The sequence below is a fragment of the Desmodus rotundus genome, chromosome 11, assembly GCF_022682495.2.
Source record: "Desmodus rotundus isolate HL8 chromosome 11, HLdesRot8A.1, whole genome shotgun sequence".
Classification (NCBI taxonomy): domain Eukaryota; kingdom Metazoa; phylum Chordata; class Mammalia; order Chiroptera; family Phyllostomidae; genus Desmodus; species Desmodus rotundus.
In genome coordinates this window covers 94,587,184-94,606,056 of record NC_071397.1, presented here as the reverse complement: position 1 = coordinate 94,606,056, position 18,873 = coordinate 94,587,184, and the positions used below count along the sequence as shown (strand labels likewise).

The following is an 18,873-nucleotide window of genomic DNA, read 5'->3' as shown; positions in this document are numbered from 1 at the left end:
AGGCACTTGACACCTGTCTGCTGTGATAAATGTCTGACTCAAGGTGAAACGCCGTTCCGGGGCATCGGCCATCCAGCATCAACCCTCCTCAGACGCCCCAGAAAGTTGCTATTCCTGCCTTCCACTCCACAGCTGGTAGGCTAGCTTTCCCAATTTCAGCAAGGCCCCTCTCCTTTCTAATTCACCCAAATTTCACGTGTGCTCGTACGACTTGTGACTGCTGTACTGTGTTCACCTGATCTCCCTAGTTACAAGTTTGATGGCCACCTAACTCCTTGTCCACGGAAGCCCACTTTCAAGAGTGAAACAAGCAGGATTTTGACTGCACTGGGACGACAGGCATAAACAGGGGCTCTGCGGCCAACTGGGGCATGTGCTCATTTTAAGTAAAGTGATGAAGCATCTCCATGTAACCAAAATGAGTTCAAACTATGGATCAGGGAGCTCAAACCGATCTGAGGGAAACCAGAAGCGGCGCCGGCACAGCAGAGCCCCATGGCGTCTCAGGGCGGACCACCGCAGGCACGAATGTGCCAGGGAGCAGCCCGGCAGGTTCTAAGGGCACTGCTACGGGAGTGCTTGCAGATAAAACAATCTGCACTGATAGGAAGCCCATGGCATTTTTAGAGAATTAAATTAAAAGATCTGTCCCCCACAACTTTGTACTTCTCCTCAGTAACCCAACAAGGTTCCTGCGCCAGAATCTTTTAGCCAGAAATACCCCCCCAGTACCCTCAATGAAGTTAAATTAACAGGAAGATAAAAAGTCAGGAGAATTGGACTCAACATTATTAGTTACCAAATAAAACCTCTGAGCAGAAACACATTGTCCAACGTGGGTTTTATGCACACTCAGTGGGCCTATTCTTTCTGTCGTGTTGCTCTATAGGTATAACTCTTAGGGGGATGCATGCTAGCAAAGCCCATTATACCTCAATTTTTTAATTTATTTTTTCCTAATTGATTGCAGTTATAAAAGTGGAATTTCCCTTATTGGAAAAATATTGTGGAACGAGTGGAATTTAGAAAACTGCTTTGCCAAGATGACTTTCATCTAGTCTTTCGCTGGATGAACAAGGTTTTATTGTTACGCCACTGAGCCTAGGATGCAACGTATCTGCCCCAGAAGAGAGACGCGAGCTGTGTGGTCCCCAGTAACACTGCCCGAAGGGGAGTTGGAGCGCGAAGTCAGTGCTAGTCTTGCTTTTTAAGAGCACAATTTTATGGTGGGAAGTTCTGGCTCCTGGGGAGACTATTCTCAGACCTGTTTCAGAGAACCAGTACACCAGAGAAAAATGGACAAATGATGTAAAAGGCACTGATAAAAATATACATATGTGTATGTTTACGAATAAAAACTGACTACGTATGATACCTTCATTTATGTTTATTTTATCAATGTCTCTTACCTAGTGTTCTTGTTTTTATAGGGGTCTGTGTATGAAAAGGTATGTTTTATATGCTTTTTGAGGAAAAATCCTCTTTACTTACAACTGATTTTATTAGTATTTCTAAAAATGTTATCTCAGTTGTTCACTGAAATACTTTAGAACCTCAAATTTTGCATTCCCATAATCCTTAAGAGTAAGGGGAATATATAGTGAAATACATAAAGTGAAGTGAAGGGAAGATCCTTTCATTTCTCTGTTAGATATAATAAATATAGCACCTCAACTGGGCCACTAATTTCAACCCACCAAGTACGTACTGACGTGGCCGGGGGCTCTACTGAGCACCAGAGACCGAGAGTCACACACCGCTACGGCAATAGTATCTGCAAACTGGTTCGTGGATACCCGTAACCCAACTGAGAAAGGCTGGCTCCAGAAGTTTCCCAAAATGATAAGGAGCCTACAGTGATCAGTGGATAGGAACTACCTAGCAGAGTAATGAGGAGCAATCTCTCTGGCCGTGACAAACACTCCGACTAAGTCACTGACCACACGTGGCGGAACTCCTGCTGTCATTAGTTCGCAAATTCTCTCTCCTGACCGTTTGTCGTGAGTGATGTATTATTAGTTCACATAATTCTACTTAAGAATTCACGTATGAATGGGTTCTGCAAAAATGGTATCAAATACTGCACATAACTTTAACTTTCTTAGAATTCAAGTTTACAGCTATTCATGGTTATGATTTGCGTTTATACTGAAGTATTGTATTGAATCACACGTGGGTATTTCCCAGGCCCCTTAGCCCAAAATGCTTCAGAAGATACTTCAAAAAACTGGACCCTATTGTGGTCACTGTTCACCCACTTTCTCCCTCATTTAAAAGGTCTAGAACGTGTATGCCGTCACCTTAAAGTATTTTTTAATGTGGTTTTCTTACATATTTAAACTGGCTACCAAAACCCAAATATGATTATGAAAGCAATTACCCCAATGTCACATGCAGCTGTCGAACACAGCTTAAAACACGAGAAAGACGACCAGAGAGAGAGACAGAGAGAGAGGACAAAGACGGGGCCTTGCGGGACGCGGAGCACACGGAGCTCTCAGGCCTCTAGCGGAGCTGCTGAGCAGGACTGGGCGGGGTGCAGAGGACCCACGCGGCGAGAGCAGGTCAGGGTACACAGGAGCTTCACATTCCTACCACTGAAATCTCCCTACAAACTCAGCCGAGCCAGAACTCGGTCTTTAATCACTAGGGAAACAACACTTTCTAGACTAAAAACTCGCTGGGTAGGTACTAATCGTACAAATGAGTCAATATGACATCCGTTTTGTCTGTCGAACTTAAATAGATGATCTGGAATAAAAACATTCTACGACTCGGAAGAATGAGTCATCGTGAAATAACCTTAAACATCATTCACTTAATAAAGTATTCCCAAACAACAATTCCCATTCTTTAGCTTGCTCTCACTCACTTTAAAAGCTGCGTCTGATGAAGAGATAAGTGCTGGTCACGGACCAGCCAGATGCTGTGGCCCCACACACCTTTGTTACATGTAATGCCTGACGTGAATTCGTTCTTCTCACGCTGAACTCTACAAATGTGAGGAGGGAACCTGACTACTTCTGAAGGGATCCAAGTGCCCTATTTTAATGAGCAAGTTAAAGTATTATTTTAGGCAAACAGAGTAAGCAATCTCTAAATCTGAAAAGTGACAGCCCAGAATCTGAACGCACACTACAGGGTTTCTAAGGTGAAAGTCACATCGTAGACAGCAAAGGAAAGCTAGTAACTCTCAGCGACTCTTTGTAGCCAGGGAGTTGGCTGCAAACCTTGATCCAAACCACAGAGCGGGAGGTTGAGAACACAGGACCGATCATCTGAGGCCCCAGGGTTAGAACTCTGGTTTTGCCCACATCATCTGCATAACTAGGCTAAATTACTTCATCTGGGAAGTACAGTAACAGTGCCTATTGTCACAGAATACACAATTTATGTCAGGGGTCTAGTGTATATTAGGTCCTCAATACGGAATAGTCATTACTGGCATTCTTCAGTAACAGACAAGCGTACAATGCTCAATAATACCCTCAAAGTGCTTGTTCCCCTGTTCTGGGGGGCGGGGTGGGGGGTGGGGAGGAATCAAGGAGGGAGGGAGCGAGGAGGGAGGCAGAAGGAAGGAGGCAGGAGGAAGGAGAGATGGAGACATCATTTCTAGGTATATAGAAAAGTCCAAGGAGACCAAGGCCACCGGTGAACCCCCTTCACATTCCAGGCCATCAGGCCATCAGCCAGTGTCTTGGCTGTAGCGAGGTTCTAGGCGTCTCATTAATTAGGGGTGCAAGATCAACAACAACAAACGGGGTGCCCAGTTAGGTTTGCATTTCAGATGTACCTCTATTAAAAAAATCATTCATCGTTTATCTGAAATTCAAATTCAGTTGGGTGTCCTGTGTTTTGATTTGCAAACCTTGGCACCTGGCAACTCTGTTTCTACGGACTCCTTCCTCTTCATTTAATTCACTTGAAGGGAGCCTGAGGGAACTCTGTTCTACCTTCAATTCCCAGGGACTAAGGATGTGGTTTCTAGCAGCGCAACACACACCACCATTCATTTACAAGAGTCTTTTCTTACTTTCCAAAAACTTCCAAGGAATTGTCACTGTGATGTCACGTGACGCACATTCTAAACAGCTGGAACCTGTGCTCCTGCCTTGTAGACAAAGCCCTGGCAGGGACGGGCTGTCATCACCTAGGCCCCTCACAGCCCTTTGCACAGGATCACACCCCAAGTCGTCTCTCAACCTCGAGGACCTGACGTCTAATTTGCATCATGAAACAAAGCACCTTAAACAGGCTTTTCAAATTCCCTCCTCCTCCCCCCAATTTGACCCACCAAGTTCTCATTCACGGACTAGATAATCCCTCCCCTGCCTTCTGGCTCTAATTTTCTTTGATCTAAGGCAGAGGCCAATTAGTTCACAAACCCCCAACGGAATCTGTACCTTCAGACTCAGCCTCACTGCCTGCTGCCCCTTACACTTTACCCTGCAAGACGGTCTACTCCGCCAAAGCCTGTAAAGGGGCAGCTCTCTGTCACCTGCCACGCCCTACTGCCTTCCAGGTCAGACCCCAGGTGATCTGGGGCTGGTTCAGCTCAAATACTTCCAAGCCACTACCTCCCTGGAGCCAGTTCTTCCAGGGCCAAGTTGGCTTCCTCTGCAAGGGCGCCCTCCCCCGCTCCTCCACAGAGCCCTGTCCACCTCTGCCTGGAACTATGCACCTCGACATTCTCAAAGAATATTCTTACTGCTCTGTGCACCCGGCCCTTGCTGCTGGGTTGCTTCTCAAAGGGCTGCCCTTTTCCTTTCTATACTTCCTGACATGTTTATGCACAATAATGCTGTTTTTGAATCAAGACAGCAGGGGCTACAGCTTTTGTTGGCTTTAACCCATCCATAACCAGCACATTATCATACACCTAGCTTGTAAAATGCATGGAAAACACTGAAAAGTAATGATTATTTTTTATCTTAAAAAAGAAAGAAGCCTGTAACTTAGACTTATGAAATAGATGGTAATATATTCAGTAGAAGTTCCCTGTCTCCTAGCTATTAGACCACCTGGATAAATTATACTAATTCAACATTCCGAATCCATCACCCAGCAGAGATGCTAATACAAGCAGGAGAAACACACAGAAAGAAGGCCTGCCTCCTCCTCTGCCGGCTGACTCGTAGAACAGTTGAAATGCACACAAGAAGTAGCCGGTATAGTCCATTCCAGGATGGTTTTTTATTTGGTATCTACATGCACAACTAGTTTAAAAGCCTGAGTGCAGGTATCTGGGTGTTAATAAAGTATATTCTTCTAGGGAATACCTTAGTCAAGATTTTTATTAAAAATTCTTTGCCTAAGAAATACACGGCTCCTAAAAGTCAAAGGAGAAGACATCCTAGTTTACGGCCTCTACCTGTTCTAGGGCATCCCTTCCTCCCCTCCCCTAAGAAATGCCAGATGTTCATTACACAACACATTTGGGTAATAATCACCCCCACACTGGCCCCAGTTCATATACCTGTAACAGAATGTGGCAAACTGGAACCAAAATGTCTCATTTTAACTGGTTTATTCTACCTACCAAGAGACCATGACTATGTGGAAATTGCTTAAGGGCATGGAGTTTAAAAGTATATAGTGAAAATAAAAATTCAAAGTTTTTACTGGTGTTACCTTTCAAGACCAAATTCGTACCTTTAAAAATGTGTCTTTATATTTATGTGCCAGGTATTGGTTTCCCTCGTGCAGACCTGGTATGCAGGCAATAAATTTTTATTATATAGAATTTGAAAGTTAATAGAGACCTTTTATATAAATAGCCAGATAACTGTTTTAAATATTTTAATTGGACCGAATACAAATACCTTATAAATGACATAATAGATTTTCAATATGAAACACTAATAAATTTGAATGTTAGAAATTCTGCTAAAAAATTCTTTTGATTTTCACTGAAAGTAGAACATTCAAGTGCAAAAAATAATGTCAACATGAGTCATTAAAAACAGCAACTGAAGTGTAATTATATATGCCACAGGAAAAATTCCAGAGCAAAATATTAGATCAAAAGAAGGAAACTCACTGAATATGAGAACTTAAAAAAAAAACAAAAAAGCTTAAATCCTTAAAAATTATATACACATTTAGTTCCTTGTCATGGAGATCATTAATTGAGGGCTATTTAGAGAAAACACAGAATAAACTTTATTTTACTCTGTAGGGAGCAGTCCAAAATGGACTAAGGTCTAAGAATTCAGCTACCATAACCCCGCGTGGGTTCTATTAAGAAAAAGTGAGGAAGCGTGAGAGTAGCAGCTTCGGTACGTGTTTCTAGTTACGGAATCTAGGTGCTATTCTAAGTACTTTATGCATACTGCACGTGCTTCTCAACCCCATGTTAAGGATGAGGAATCTGAGGTGCAGAGAGAGGAAGTACAAGGCAGCCTAAGAACGAGTGTGGGGCAGAGCCAGGATTCCAACGCGGCCCCCAGGACCCACACTGTTAAGCACTGCTGTGTGCACTGACCACTGAGGACCAGGGTGTTAGCTCCGAAGGAACCTGTAACAGCATCTAGCACCATACTCTCCTTCCACAAATGGTCTCTGAAAGTGCTCCCTGATTCCCACCTGGTTGCTCCTTTCACAGCATACCTATTACCTATTAAATCCACCTCAAGAGTAACTTGGATCATTGTACAAAGCTAGTTTGAGATTTACAGGTCTGCTTGGACTATCTGGTAAGGGTACCACTGCAGTTTTGTAACCAATGAGCATTTGCTGAGTTCTTGAATACTCCATTGCTAATATCAGCAGACACATCTGTGGAGATAACCTCCTAAAACAATATTCTCCCACGAATATTTCGCTAATATGTTCCAAGAATAAAACACTATGTAGTATGAACACCACAATGGTGTAAAGATGTAATAAGCAGTTTTAATAAGTAAATTCCATACTATTAATTAGCAGATGATTGTTCTGAAAAGAATTCCTTAGAGACTATTTCAATTTAGCAAATTAAATGTTAAAATAATAGATGCTGAATCTAATAAAGTTCTCTGATTTTGTGTGCATGAAATTATAATTTCTGGTTTACTCACGCACCTAAACACAATATGGGAAGGTGTGCCGTGACTCCACTACACATGATCAGGATGTGCTCCAGTTATGGACAAAAACAAGCGATGCCTCTTAGATGATGACAGGTGAGTGACCTTGGGGTGGAGAGGAATCTGGTTAAGTCCCTAGAAATACCAGTGATGACTACTAGTTCTAGGATAAGCAGCCCATCATCATCAGACAGCAGCACTGGGTTTCCTTTACATGTACATAGTGCCCCCTACTGGCGTAAATGTGGAATTCCCTAAATGCAATCTTCCCTGTAAGTGAATTTTCAGAGGCCCCGCTAAGAACATTTATTCTTTTGGAATCTTTTTAAAAAATTTAATGGGGGGAAAAAAACTCTATACCACTGGTATTAAACATTCCAATTAAAATAGACCAGACAGCCCTCACCAGCGTGGCTCAGCTGGTTGGGCGTGGTCCACACATTCTATTCGGGGTCAGGGAACACACCTGGGTCCCTGACACGAGGCAATGGATTCTCTCTCGCATCGATGTTTCTCTCCCTCTCCTTCTTCCTCCCTTCCCCTCTCTGTCAAAATAAATAAATAAAATCTTTTAAAACACAGACCAGATATATAATATCACAATGTGCAAAGAACTAAACATACTTTAAGCGAGCTGGTCAGAGCAAGAACTAAGTATATGCCATGGCATAACAGCTGTTATAAAAAATAGCCTTTTCGGAAATACCTCTAATACACCCCAAAAGTTCCTAGAGGCACCAATGACAGAAAAAGAATGATATGTTTTAAATTCTCAAATGTTTTGAAGCTTTCAATTGTCAAATATAAGTGGCCCGCTTTCTTGTTTTCAAAGTAATATAAACAGCTTTGGTTTTTACTTTCCTTTTAAACCTCAAAGGTCACCAGAAATAAAATTAGTTGTAGATAGGTTTATTAAGCTTACAAAAGCTTGCAGTGGGCACATCTTACCTACGTGTGAAAAAGGTCAACTACTACTCGACCTCGGGGCCAGTCTGTGCCCCACCACACGCAGCCGTGCGCAGGCGGTCGTGCCTGAAACGCTGTGCGAGTTCCAAGTAGACCTTTCTCTAAAACCAACAGGCGCCACTTCGATTCTTGTAGGCTGAAATACTTTTCCTGAAACTTAATTTTCATAACTTCCCACTTCAGAAAGTAAAGTAGGAAAGAATTCAAAATGACACTTTTCACTGCTCAAAACAAAATTTCACTTCGACTGTGGAGAAAAACAACTTTCTAATCCTGCTCATATCCTTTCTTTTTAGTCATAAATAATAAAAACTAGTTGCAGACTGGTGAGTCAGTTGGTTTTTTCACAAAATACAGGATCTGGCACAAATAACGCACCTTTTTCATTACAAAAGCTTTTTTTTTTTTTTAAGATTTTATTTATTTATTTTCAGAGAAGGGAAGGGAGGGAGAAAGAGGAAGGGAAACATCAATGTGTGGTTGCCTCTCGCACGCCCGCTACTGGGGACCTGGCCTGTGCCCTGATGGGAATCAAACCTGCAACCTTTCAGTTTGCAGGCCTGCGCTCAATCCACTAAGCCACACCAGCCAGGACACAAAAGCTTTTATCACAAAATCATAAGGATGTAACTCTGTAACATAACAGTATCACACTCAAGCACACCACATGTATTTTAGGTGAAATGTTCAAACTGAAACTATAAATTATCACACCCATATTATTACTCTACCCACCACACTCAAGCAAGGATTACTTCTGCCAGACTCTGTACATATACAAAGTAAATACAGAGTTGTTTTTCAAGAAGTATTACTTATTACTTAAATAAGTAATGGATAAACAAAATAAAAATATTTCTATTTAACTTCGGTAACTGGAATTTAAATATTTCTGTAATATATGTCCTCTTCATTATTTCTAGTTATTAATTTATTGACCAATATTTATTGTATCACACGTAAGGCATGATCAGGAATAAAAGGGTGAATAAAGCACAAACTACCCTTGTTTTTGAGGGATTAGCAGCTAACGAAAATAGGACTGCTATACAAATAATTGTGAAGACACATTTTAAATAATCTATCCTTAAAACACAGAGTTTTCCATAAAAACCTATCTAAAATTTTGCACAATTCCCCCCCCACATACCCCATACAACAATATCTATAGCCACTTAAAGGGCCCTGATTTGGCGAGATAGGATAGGAAAAATTAGGCTTCTGTCAAGGCCTGTCCATATCAACAGATTCTAAAACACTCTATTGAACAAATCTCATCAATAAAACATGTGCTGGGATCACACACTGAACAGACACCGAGCTTTCAGCAGGAAAGACTAAGTGAGAAAAACCCAGTGTGAGTTCACTGTGGTCTCACCTGTCTGCCTCACACTCTCCTTTCAGCCTACAGGATCATGCTTCACTCCTTTCAGAGCGAGTTTCGTATGGTTAACTCTAATTCCCTGAGAAAATTAATGGCTTTTAAAATTATAAACATTAAGGCAAGAAATTCTATGTAAGTACTGAAGCCATGGCAGTACTCTGAAACAACGTCCAGGAAACAACGAAGTGCTTCTCAGCAGAAGACTGGCTGACTAAATCACGGGTAACCCAACAGTGGAAAACTCTACAAGATTGACAAGAACAACAGGCGTATATACAGGCAGCACTGGACGTGTCTGGAAGCCCACGTGGGGCTGGTAACAGTGGCTGGCTAATCTTGAAGTTTTTACTTTATACCCTCTCATACTTATTAATTTTTTTAGACGACCATGTATTATTTTAAAAATAAAACAAAAATAATAACGAGATAAATACTATTTTGAATGACAAAAAAACATCAACGGTTCTGTGGAAAGTAGGAAGAAAATGGGCATTATGGGATCAGTGAGAGATTTTCAAAACAACAACGAAAATAAACAGGACAGTAACTAAGAGAGGAACTAATTTTTTTTGGTCAATGAATATTTTGACAATGTCTTTCATGAAAATCTTATTTAAGCATGATTATCAGCGTAGACACATCAGAAAGACGGGTTTTCGTTTCAGTGTCACCAGGAAACTAGAGTGAAAAGGAGCATGCTGTATGTTACAGCCATGGGAAGTAAGTATTTCTGAGTTCCACTCCTAACTCCACCTAAAATGAATGTAAGGAAACCCAATCATCTGTTAATTCTCAGTCAATTAAGTAAAAAGGCAACATTAACCAAAGATCAATGAAGCCAAGGGGAAGCCAGGTGCAACTAAAAGGGAGCTATAAGGTCGAGTGTCTGCATTTTTACCCAGGGAGTACCGTACCTTGCCACATATAATATGCACTCTTTCGCCCAAATTTTTGAGGGAAAAATAGGGTGAGCATTATACATGGGTATAATAATCGCATGTATAATGCGCACAAAAATGTGGGTGATTATACACAAAAAAATACGATAGATTCTACTTAGAAAATTCCTTTCGCCCTCCCAAGATAGTGTTCTGGAACTCCTGTTTCAACTTCTTTTTTTCTTTTAAGGCTGGCTAGTTGTTAGAATTTATAAATACAGGTTCAGTGGTCATTGTATCTCGCTTTAAGGAGGAGCCTAATGATTTCAAGTGATTTGAAACAGGCAGTCTAACAGGGAGAACGGGAATCACTCGACTCCAGGCACTGGGAACACGGCCATGATCTCCGAAAAGGAATTTGACCTAGAGACACACACTACGCAGCATGGGCTGCTTATGCTGACAGCGCTGGACCCCTCAGAGGGGACCTGTGTGTTTTACCACAAACAAGAAATTGACTGCACTATAAGAAAAGTACAAAACTGGACCGAAACCACCAAATCAATGTTCTTCTGGGCTTCCACCTGAGAATAATGCCACATATCAGTCTACTTGAAAATGTTCCACTAAGAACGAACCTAAAATACAAGAAATGAAATCTAAGACTACTTGCTAGAATAATCCCATAGAAAACTGTAATTCTTTAGTCAGTGGGTCTCTAAATTTAGTGTGCATATATGAGCCAAGGACCTAGATTTGCTGGCTAAAGATGCAAGTTTCCCACCTACTCCCAAAGCTTTTAGCCCCACTAGGTTTGGGGAGGGGTTCAGTCCACACGTCAACAAACCCTTTGGGAATTCTAACTCAAGTCACACACAGTCCAGACCTTGAGAAACACCGTCTTAAAACGTGAACTCTCCTTACAGGTGGTAATTCCATACTGTGATTCCATACTGTGATTCCACTAGGTGGTGTTCCCTATCAAAATGTGTGAATTTTCTCCCGTTTCATCATTAATCTCTAATAAAAATTTGAGAAGGAAAGCTGTTTACAAAAACCACTTATTAAAGTAAGAGAGATTACTCCAAAATCACTAACTGAAGGAGTAGCAGCTACTGTAATTGTCCAGCATCTATTATGAGAATGGGAGCAATAGAGACATGAGAGGAGAAGAGGGGTGGGGGGTAAGAACCGGACGTTTGTGTCACATGAATGCGTAGCTACCCACGTAAGGGCGCTATGCCGCAAACCCACTGGTCTCTCCACCCCGTCTTCCGGCCCACACAAAACTACCAAATGAATCGCTCCTTAAACAGCAAGTCATTCCCTCATTTTCAGGTCGAGAACCTACACTGAGTGGCCCCCCACTGCCTACCTGATGCAATACAGAACTCCCATCTGTGGTACCTGGTCTCAAAATGAGCGATCAAACCATATGTCGCCTTACTTTGACCCTGCCAGCTTCGGCCGGGGGGGTCTCACATCTCCTCAACTTCAGGAGGGTTGGCTCACAGGCTTACACCTGAGCTTGAGCTGGGTCAGGACTCTCGCCTGGAATACCTGTCTCCTGTTCTCCACCTTAGGCGGTGCTTTGAGGCCTGCCCCAAACATCGTTCCCCCCACAACTTCAGTAACCACCGTGTTGTCTTTCCAACTACCTGCGGCATTCCACGTCTTCACCAAAGACCGAGGCACCTGACTCTACTCAACTGGGTTCTCCTGCACACTTCTGTAGGGCTCCACATGCTCCCCTCCCCCAATAACCTTCCAAGTTCCTGGAAAACAAAAACATTTCGAGAATTTCTTAGTATCTCCACCCCAACCAAGACTCCCACTCAAACAAAATGCTAGTCATAGCGAATCAACTTGATAATGGTTAACACAATTCATACATTTATTGAATGAATAAATGAATGAATACCTGGAATTTATTAAACAAGTGTCTGAGTAACCATTATACACCAAGAGCAATATATTCCTAGGCACTGGGGCTACACCTAGTAAAGTGTCTTTGTCCTCAACTATCTCTCATGTAAAGTCTTAAAACAAAAACTATCGTTTTTTTCCTGCTACCAGAATTGTGTGGCGCCCTGTCGTACACTTTGTCACAGACTCTGAAAGCTAGAGAATTTTCTACTTAGTAAGTAACTGACACTGATGTTGCAGGTGAACCGAGGAGCCTGAAGCTTCACTCCCCTTCCCTCACCCACAACCAAAGCACTGGATCTTTTCCTCGTCTTGCTAACATTTTGAGGTGAATGTAAGGTATGCCCTATCGATACCTGGTACATATAAACAGGAAATGTTAGCTGTTAATAACCTTGATTTTAAACACTCCAAACTGAAAATACATACAATCTGCCATCATGAACGAAATGTATGATTATCCTTTTCTGAATTAGTAAAAAGACAGGACTATAAACATATAAACACGGCAAGTAAAGACTAAGGACGAACAACTCCCATTAGATTTGGTATTTACTAATTTCTATCTTTTAAATAGTGGTAAAATACATGATCATAGAACTTTCCATTTTAACATTTTTGTTAAGAAACTGTTGAAATGATACAGTAATATCAACTTAAAACACTCGATTCTTTTCAGCAAAAAACCCAAAATTGCTACAGCTAACATTTGAATTTGGAAACTAGAGTTAGCAAATATTTTTTTCACATTATAAACATTGCTGCTGTTGACAAAAACAACTATAATATGGTATTTAGGAGTTAAACAACTTGTGAGAATTTCAGATGGTGAAATAAAATACTAAATGTTACACTTTCTAGACTTTGTGCATTGTTTTCCTAAAATCCACAAATCATTCCTAGTAACAGGAGTACACAGTCTTACTGGAGAGCGTATCACACGTCAGGTACCTGCTCAGTGCTTTACACGCACGGCAGGTTTTTGTCTTCTTACTGAGGTGTACTTCACATACCGTGAAACGCACCCTTTCCAAGTGTGCAATTCGGTAGCTTTAAACATATTCACAAAGCTGTGCCACCCCCCCCCTCTGCAGCCCCATCGCTGAGAAAACACAATGTGCACCGTTGGCAGGCGCCCTCCTTCCCCTCTTCTCCTCAGCCCCCGGCAAGCACTGGTCTTCCGCCTCTGCTGATCTGCCTATTCTGGACATTTCTCACACACAAACCATACAACATGTGGCCTTCTTGTGCCTGGCTTCTTTTACTTATAATACTTTCCAGGTTCAACCATATTGTAGCATCTATCAGTATCATGCATTACTTTTTAAGACCTTAACGCAAACACTGGAGTTAGATACAATAATTAGCTGTTTAAAAAAACAAAGCACCACAACCTGAGAGCTAGTCAGTTGACTTGCCCACTAAAATCCTTGAATTCAAATTTGCTCACTATTTTCCTAAGGAGACATATAAACTCCACGTATATGAATTATGTATAAACTTCTTATATGGGATACATGTGTGTGCACATACATTTATTTAAAACTGCTACCTAGGTCTGTCACCATAAGTAAAGCCATAATCTAAGTTTTGTCTTGTATAAAAATACAGCACTTTCAAACTGCAGTGCTTTCAAACTGCAAGTTCAAGTTCCTTTTTAATAACATTAAGGGCTGGTGTGGCTCGGTTGGTTGGCGCATCGATGGGAGCTATGGAAGGCAACCAATTGATGTTTCTCTCCCTCTCTCTCAAATCAATGAACATGTCCTCTGGTGAGGATTAAAAATATGTATTAACGAAAAACAATAAAAACATTAAGGAGTTATTCACTTACTCTTCAGCTCTGATCTGTCAGCCAATAATGTAGAGAATATAGCTTCATATCATAAAGTATACCATGAATCGAACCGGGTAACATGGTGATACTTTATATTACGAAAACTTAGTATTTACTGATACAGCTGTAAAGCCAATTTGTCTTTATGACAACAAATCAGAAAATAAGGAGCATTTTTAAGGCTACAGAATTTTTTAAAAAGGTCTCTGAGGGGCACATGAGAGGACGCTCCTGGGGTAAACTGGCCGCAGGGTCCTGGCGCGCTGATCTGGAATGTCTGATACGGAACACTTCCACCCACTATGAATTTGCCAGCAGCAGTCAGCAGAGAACCTTTTTGTTCTTTTTGCTGTTTTATTCAAAGTTACCTGTCAGTACGTTTGTGTGTGCCACACACAAACGTGAGCAGTGAGCTAACATTTATTAAGCAATAGTGTGTTTTAGGTATTGTACTAAGCACTGTACATGTATTTTCATTGAATCCTCAACACAAGTCTACCAGATAGATACATCTTCATTTTATAGGTAAGGGTATTGAGACTTAGAGAGTTAATCTGCTGAAATAAAAACGCAACTTATAACTGAAATCTAGCAACTAGTGCTCTTCCTCTATGTTCTAGCAGCTTCCGGTATATCCTTCTATTAGAGCCATTCACACATTTATGTAAAGGTTTATATTTCAGTATAATATACTGGCTCTCTCCCACTTGAAAGGTAAACTCTTCCAAGGCAGGTACTGTCCATCCCTTACTACCTTTCTCAATCACCTACCACCAACTTTTGTCTTTCCAAGTACTTGGGCGGCAGGGGCGGGGGGGTAATATATATATCCTTCAATAAGTATTTGTTGAATTTACTAGGAATTTGCTTCTCCATTCCAGTGATAATCCCCCTGTGGTTAACATGTTCTCTCCAATTCTTACCACCCCCCTCCAGCACTCTATTTGAGTTTTAAAACCAAGTTTCAAGTTAAGCATTTAAAGTGAAGTTTTATAAACTGTTTTGAAGAATCTGGCAAGGAACCTGGAACTGAAATGTTTGATCAGCCCTGGCTGATGTGGCTCAGTGGCCTGAATGCTGGCCTATGAACCAAAGGCTCACCGGTTTGATTCCTAGGCCAGGGCACATGCCTGGGTTGTAGGCTAGGCCCCCAGTGAGGGGCACATGAGAGGCAACCACACATTGATGTTTCCCTCTCTCCCTCCCTTCCCTTCTCTCTTAAATAAAATTAAAAAAAAAAAGTTTGATCAAAACAGCTAACTTTGAGCTTTATTAGACTCAATGAAAATCGATTTCCCGTATTTTTGGACATAGTTATAGAAACTTCAATACTCCAATTCAAACCCTACATTTATTACACAAAAATTGTGTCATGAAATAGCATTCACCTTTGTATGTTCATATATGTTCATCTTTATATGTTCACCTTAAAAGCACAGCTGAGTCATACTGCTTACTAAAACTTTAAAGTAATAAATGCTTCAAGTTCACACTTTATTAAACTGTATTCAGTCCTTATGGGAACTGAGCCAGTATCTTCTGGTAAAATGAAGCCAAGATAAACTTTGGGACGTACACCGGCCCCAAGTCAGAAAGGGCCAAAAGAAGTCTAGGATTTTATCCCCTTAATCCAAATCATAGCCCCGCCTCAAGATTTAATGAGATCCAACCTACAGACAAAATAAGAATATTCATATGAAAATTGCACTCAAGGCTCTTGTTACAAACATAATCAGAGGCGATATCAAATAAAACTCTTAAATATGCCAAGCAGCACTCCTAGTTAAAAAATGATCTCCCTTCCAGGTCAAAAACAGGTCACACAGGGCTCCTGCTAGCTGTTGTCTGACAAAAAAATGTAATTTTAAAGAATACGTAAAGCATTAACTAAACTGACCCTTGCCTTGAAATCTGTATTGCCCTTTTTCCTTCTTGCCATTAAGCCTATTTATAAAAGCACCTGTTCTAATCCTCACAAATATCAAAAATACTGTGTGTCTATATTCCCTCTGAACACAGGAAAACCCACAGTTGCTGGGGAAAAGAGAAATGAACTAGAGACCTGTTTCTCAAATGTCATCATTCCTCCCAATCACCTGCCGGTCTTTTTCAAATGCAGATCCTGATTCAGTTTTGTGTTAGAAACGGAGAGTCTGGGTCTCTAACAAGCTTCCAAGAGAGACGATGAAGTTGCTGGTCTAAGGCTTTGTGTGGCCAAGAAGGAAGTTTTTCAGATCTCACAGAGGTCTGACAGTTCTAATTCTTTTGTAATGCTCGCTTATTCTTTCAACAAAGGTTCCTAAATATGCATTATGAGGCAGGCACCTCACTAAGAGCATAAACAAGAGGGGGTCTCGACCCCCCAAGAGCAAATGTGTCAGCGAGTAACTGACAGAAGCAACTGGTCAGAAGACATAACTAGCTATCTCACTTAAACTTTGTCTTCTAAACATGATCCTTACAACTTGAAAATCTGGTTAATGTTTAACAATCGTGTAATTTCCCGAAAATGTGCTAACTGTTCTTGCTGACAGCACCGTTTAGGCGATGGCCCTCACACAAGTGAAGAGAGACCAGGTGTACTGTAACATGCCTAGTGTTTGCGCACGTATTACCCAGGAAACTGGTCTGCGAAGAGATGTCTCACTTAAAAATCGGCCACAAGTATCTCTTATAAAAATATGAAACAGCCCCAGAAATATGCATTCTCTTTTTACTGGATCCATAAACTTACTGAAGCACCTTCACATGCAGTTAACAGAACTGAATTTGCATTATCTTCCCCCTCAAGAGATCAGATGCATCTCAACACGAATACCTAAAATATGCTAAAACAACAGATTCGCATCTGTGCTAAATAAACTTCAGAATAAACATACATTCAAGAAGAGGACTTTTTGCCTGGCTGGTGTAGCTCAGTGGATTGAGCACAGGCTGCGAACCCAAGGGTCCCCGGTTCGATTCCCAGTCAGGGTACACGCATGCGTTGCTAGCCAGGTCCCCCCAGTGGGGGCCACATGAGAGGCAACCACACATTAATGTTTCTTTCCCTCTCTATCTCCCTCCCTTCCCCTCTCTCTAAAAATAAATAAAATCTTAAAAAAAGAATAGGACTCTTTTCCACGAGGGAGAAAGCACAGTGTTGGTTATAATCTCACTACGGTTACTCTTACTTGCTAACAACTATCAAAGGTGTTCTGAATATTGAATAGTGAGTGCTTTGGATATGTTACCAATTCTCCCAATTCTCTTCCAAAGAAAGAAAATTCAAGCTGGATTCAGATCTGCTGCATGTAATGATCAAAGGGCCAAAAAAAAAAAAAAAAAAAAAGCTGAAATTCCATATTCTAAAGACCAAGGCGAACAATGACATCATTCAAATGTATCTCTAACTGCAACTTGACCTGTACACTTGAGGCCTCTGATATGACTCTGATAATGGGCACATTAGAAAAAGCCCATACACTTTTCCTAAAGGCTGACTATAAGCAATACCTCCGCCTGTATCCAAGTGAGTAAAAAGAATCTACTGAAGGAAAACAGGTTCATGCAGCAACCAGGATTATCTCTAAAGTTGTTACATTATGTCTCTTCTCCTCCCAAAGGAAATGAAAATTGGACATGATCTGGAAACATGCTAAAATGTATTAGAATTGAGACAAAGAATCTAAGTAAAGTTAAAGAACAGTCTAGACATAAATAATTCAATTATAGTTAGCATATCTAAGGATTTCAATACCTGGCCCACATTTTAGGCTACTGATAGAAAAACAAGTCTGTATCTATTGCTGCAGGTAACTAAATCAAGTAATTGAAAGCCAACATTAAGCAAATCAGACTTTACTGGACACTTCACAGAGTTCTGAATTTGGTCAGGTTCTAAAGCGGACACACTTCTGAGACCGTTTCCATTTTCCTTGACAGAGACAAAGGGGTGCACTCTGAGGGCGCTGAGTAGAAGGTCAGCAGGCCATGGCATGCACTGATTTCCATGACCACCCATAACCTCAGAATGCATTATCCTAACAAACCTGGATGTAAAAACATGAAAACTTCATGTAAAGCTTCATCTTCTCATTTCAGAAAGAAATCTTGGTATATTTAATGCTAAACAATGCTTGCTCTTTTCTTAAACGATCTTTGTAAGGGCCTCTTGCTTCATTTTCTTTGGGAAATAATGCAAGTATATTAGCTCTAATTCCACTCTCTTTTCCTGAGTTATTTCCCATTGTTTCCTTAATTCAATACAAATAACTGTCCCTTCCACATTATTTTTAAAACTTTAATCATCTGAAAGAAAAATTAACTGGGTTCAAAGGTCACCATGCCTTAGCATGTTTCTAATAATGATTTAAAACAAGTTTACTGGCAAGGTTAAAGTCAACCCAAAACAAATGCAAAGTAATTGTTCCACTTAGCCTCTTCATTAGGATTCCTTTCCTCTTTAAAAAGAGCTGAAAATATAGTCAAATATAAGTATGAAATTAGGAGTTAATAAATAATTTTGTCTGTCTTGCTATTCTGAAAAACACAAGAACGCGGGAACAGGCACTTGGTTGATTACATTAGGTGGTATGCGGCTGCAGCTCCAGGCGAGTGAAGGCAAAGACAGTATCGGCACAGCATTAAACGGTGGAGAGTAGGCACAGCATCACCTCAACTAAAAAACTGTACACGCAAAATGGGAGGAGGACAATGGAATGAACGCTGAAGAAAGGCACACAATTTTAAGTGATGAAATGCTTCAGGGTCAGGAGGAAGAAGAGGTTTCAGATCTGCTAACAACTGTGACTAGCAGTGGCTGCCTGGAGAAAT

General features: G+C 41.0%; 1 protein-coding gene across 13 annotated transcripts in view; it reads right to left on the bottom strand.

Moving 5' to 3' along the window:
• Window positions 1-18,873, bottom strand: part of SCAF8 (SR-related CTD associated factor 8) — a 171,622-nt gene that overhangs the window by 71,098 nt on the left and 81,651 nt on the right. For 4 of the 13 annotated variants that reach the window (XR_006654243.3, XR_006654245.3, XR_008425496.2 and 1 more), the window contains exon 21: window positions 11,954-12,070. The exons of 8 other annotated variants lie outside the window; for them this stretch is intronic. The gene's annotated coding sequence lies outside the window, so the exon portion shown is untranslated. Of the gene's footprint in view, window positions 1-11,560; window positions 12,071-18,873 lie in introns of those variants that run through there. One more of the 13 variants, XM_045188929.3, reaches the window with a different exon arrangement.